Source organism: Nicotiana attenuata, unplaced genomic scaffold (genome assembly GCF_001879085.1).
Source record: "Nicotiana attenuata strain UT unplaced genomic scaffold, NIATTr2, whole genome shotgun sequence".
NCBI classification, from domain to species: Eukaryota; Viridiplantae; Streptophyta; class Magnoliopsida; order Solanales; family Solanaceae; genus Nicotiana; species Nicotiana attenuata.
In genome coordinates this window covers 146,713-150,747 of record NW_017671523.1, presented here as the reverse complement: position 1 = coordinate 150,747, position 4,035 = coordinate 146,713, and positions in this window count along the sequence as shown.

Genomic DNA, 4,035 nt, shown 5'->3' with positions numbered 1-4,035 from the left:
ACAAATTGCAACCCGACAGTCACCGACAGTCATTGACTGATCTTCTTCTACTCAAACTCAACGTGTATTGCCTTTCGTTCTCTTCTCTGTACACAACCTGAGAACTTAAGATTGATCTTTGGTGGAATCTCAAACAACATGGATTTGATTAGTTAATGGAGTGGGGGAGACAGTGAAGATTTGGTTTAAACCTGTTTGGCTCAAAAGTTAACAATATACTTTGTAAGCTAGAAAACAATCAAAAGTAAGAAAAGGGTAAATCGTAATCAAATATAATAGACCTAGAGATGTAAAGATGATGTTATTGTTGTAGATCTAGTATTGCAAAGTGATAATATGAACTCAAGAGAATATGTTCGTTTGAGGCAGAGATAGAGAGAGAAAGCCAGAAAATGAGAGAGTTGTATTATTCCAGAATCCTCCCCTTTACAATGTGAAGGTCTCCCTTATATAATAAGAGACCTTCCTCGAAATAATCAAAAAGTTACAAAAATAGGTAACGTCTCCCTAGTGAAGACACTGAGTCCTAAACGATGCCGCTTTTGTCCCCACGTCCGAGTCGTACCCACTACGTTAGTCGGCATACACTCACTGGGCGTACCCACTGGCGTAGCGCTGACGGTCAAATTTGACCCTATACAGTTAGTCCCTCCGCTCGTTGGAGACGCATTCGGTGGGCGTCTTCGATGGGCGAAAATGCGAACCTCGGCTTAGGAGAATTTGACCTCGACCGGGGGCGGCAATATGAATGAGGTGAAATATATGACGTTGTTGAGCCACTGACGCGTGGCTTTCTTTTTGGAATGACGTCATCGCCTGTATGCGTCATTATTATATTTGCCCCCGAGGCGGTTCAGAGGATGATGTGACATTTTGGTTTCCCGCGCACGTTTTGAATCATGACTCTTCGATTTCTGCGCAACTTATCCCTATAAGTAGGAGAGAGGTTTGATTCGATTCAACTTTCAAACCTTCGGAAAGCATTTTCTGATTTACTCCTTTGTCTTTCTTTCCTGTAACCGTTATTTCGTGAGGGACTCTCCCACTTCTGTTGAAACCACACTTCCTATCGTCAATGCTTCGTTTCTTACGTAGTATAATCATGACGAAACGTGGACAGAGTAGTAAAAAGGCCAAAGATAATGCCCCGTCTAGGGTTCCGCCATCTTCCGGTAGTGAAGGGGAAAAGGCAGAGAAGGCCCTTGTTCCTCTCAGTGTAGACAACGTCCTTCCGAAGGAGATGCATGTTCGCAGGGATTTTCCAACTAAAAGCCCAAACCTTTCCTGGGAGCACAGCGTTTTATTACAATCCCACTTAGATGATCTTCGAGAGACGCACCATATTTCGGACCACGTGGAAATGGTTCCGGCTGGGACGGACTATGCCAATGTGCCCCGGCTTGGGTATTGCACATTCTATGAGTACCCGTTCTTGATCGGTTACAATCTTCCAATCTACCCTCTGATGGAGGAGCTTTGCCGTTTTTACAATATGTGTCCGGCTCAGCTCACTCCTTACACCTTGAAGGTGTGCCGTATTATGACCACTTATGCGGCCAGGGCTGAGTGCAGCGTCTCGGTCCACCACCTCTTACAGTTATTCAGCCCTGGTTACCTGAGGGGTACCATGCTGTAGTTAAAAAGTCGTGGCACAAGGGGCTTGGTTGTTAAAGCCGATGACAAGACCAACCGCCGCTTTTGGCGTAAATATTTCTACATCAGGACGGAGCACCTGGTGTCGAATCCCGAAGGGTTCCCGGAAAGATGGAATCCAGAACATAAGTATTTCTACTTGTAGAATTCAGGACTGCTTGCGCTTTTGACCATACGGCCATTGTGATTTCTTTGCTTTTCCCCCTTTTTTATTCGCAGCGAGGGCTTCCCCACCCCAGTTTACTGATGACATTAAATCATGGGTGGAAAGAATAATACCTTATGCGGAGGAATGTCGTACCTGGGCTGCATTTCTTCAACAGTACGACCCGTCAGGTAATTCCTTGGCTACGGTTTGGGAGTTCCCTACGTTCTTGTTACCTGACTTATTCGTGTTGGCAGGTCGGAGCGCCCCTAAGAAGAAGAAGAAGAACGTCGTCACCTCGCCTGGGGCGGGGACTGACTCTGAAGACAGATACATACCCTGTGGCTCGCCCAGTGATGGCGCTCCGGAGGTTCCTCAACCGCTGCCCGTGGCGGTGTCCACAAGTGAAGCGACTCCTTCAATGCCATCCCCACGGCCTGTGGAGGAGACTTCTGAGGGCGAGGAGCCGCCGGAAAGGAAAAGACGCCGGTTGATAACCGGCAAGGGGATAGCCACAGAAGACGAGGGGGCGAGCGAGCCCCGTCGGGAGTCAAGGCCAGTTTTTATGGCAGATGCCATCCGTTCCGGGAGGTCGGCTCCCCAAGGGGGGGGCGGTTCTCGACGCCAGCCCANACCTCGGATACGGCCAAATATACCAGCAGGGGCTCGCCTGGATTTGCTTTGGCCAGCAGTGGCGGCGAAGATAGGTACGCTTTCAATTTTCTTAAGGCCTCGACGCATTCCTCATTCCATTGTAACCCATTGTCCTTTCTCAGCACATTGAAAAACTTATGGCATCTGTCGGAGGATCGTGAGATGAACCTAGACAAGGCGATTATTCGCCCCGTCAGCTTTTGCACCTGCTTTTTGTTGTTCAGTATCTCGGGTATTGCGTCTATTGCCTTGATCTGATCTGGATTGACTTCGATACCTCGTTGTGATACGAGAAACCCTAAGAATTTTCCTGAGGCCACGCCGAAGGCGCATTTCTCGGGGTTCAGTTTCATCCCGTACCTTCTCAATATCTCGAAGGCTTCTTTCAGATGGTCGATGTGGTCCTCTTTTCTTGTCGACTTTACCAGCATGTCGTCGATATAGACTTCTATAGTCTTACCGAGCTGCTCTTTGAACATTTTGGTGACCAGTCTCTGGTACGTAGCCCCTGTATTTTTTAGCCCAAAGGGCATTACCTTGTAGCAGTAAGTCCCTTGGTGGGTGATGAAAGTTGTCTTCTCTTGGTCCTCCTCGGCCATCATGATTTGATTGTAGCCGGAGTAGGCGTCTAGGAAGCTCAGTAGTTCGTGTCTTGCAGTGGCGTCGATCAGTTGGTCGATGTGGGGTAGTGAGAATGAATCCTTTGGGCATGCTTTGTTCAGATCATCCACACATATTCTCCACTTCCCGTTTTTCTTTTTGACCATGACGACATTGGCGACCCACTGGGGGTATTTTGATTCTCTGATGGAGCCGTTGGCCAGTAACTTGTCTACTTCCGCACTGACCGCTTCGTTGATAGAGGCGTTGAATTTTCTCCTCATCTGGCGCACGGGCGGATGTAGTGGATCGACATTCAGCTTGTGGGTAGCGATGTCTCGCGGGATTCCCGGCATATCTGAATGGGAAAAGGCGAACAAATCTGCATGGTTAGATAAGAAGTCACGATACTTACTTGGGTTGGCGAGACCGTGCCCGATATAGGCTTTCTTCGTAAGATTGGTTTCGTCCAATTGGACTGGGTCGAGATCTTCGACCGTCGCTTTACAGGCCTCCACAACGTCGGGGTCTTTGATGGTGTCCGTTGTCGGGTTGACCTTAGTCCCCAACACGGCTAATTGCTATGCCTCCGCGCTCGCCCCCTTTAGTTGTTGGGTGTGGGCGCAGTCTTGGGCTATTTTGTAGCACTCTTGTGCGGTGCGTGGCTCGCCTCGAATACTGAATACTCCCCATGGGGTAGGGAATTTGATCACTTGGTAAAGGCTTGAAGGGACCGCTCGCATGGCGTGTATCCACGGGCGTCCTATGATGACGTTGTACGCCGTTTCTTGGTTCATCACGTGGAAAGTTGTTTCCAGCGTGACTCCTCCTGCTAAGACGGGCAGTGCTATTTCTCCGGACGTCCGTTCCACTGCATTGTTAAAACCGGTTCTGTTATGCAGCGCGGTATTACCCCTATCCTCGAGTCCCATTTGTACGAGGCCCTTGGGTGGATATACAAGCGCCACTTCCATCATCGATCA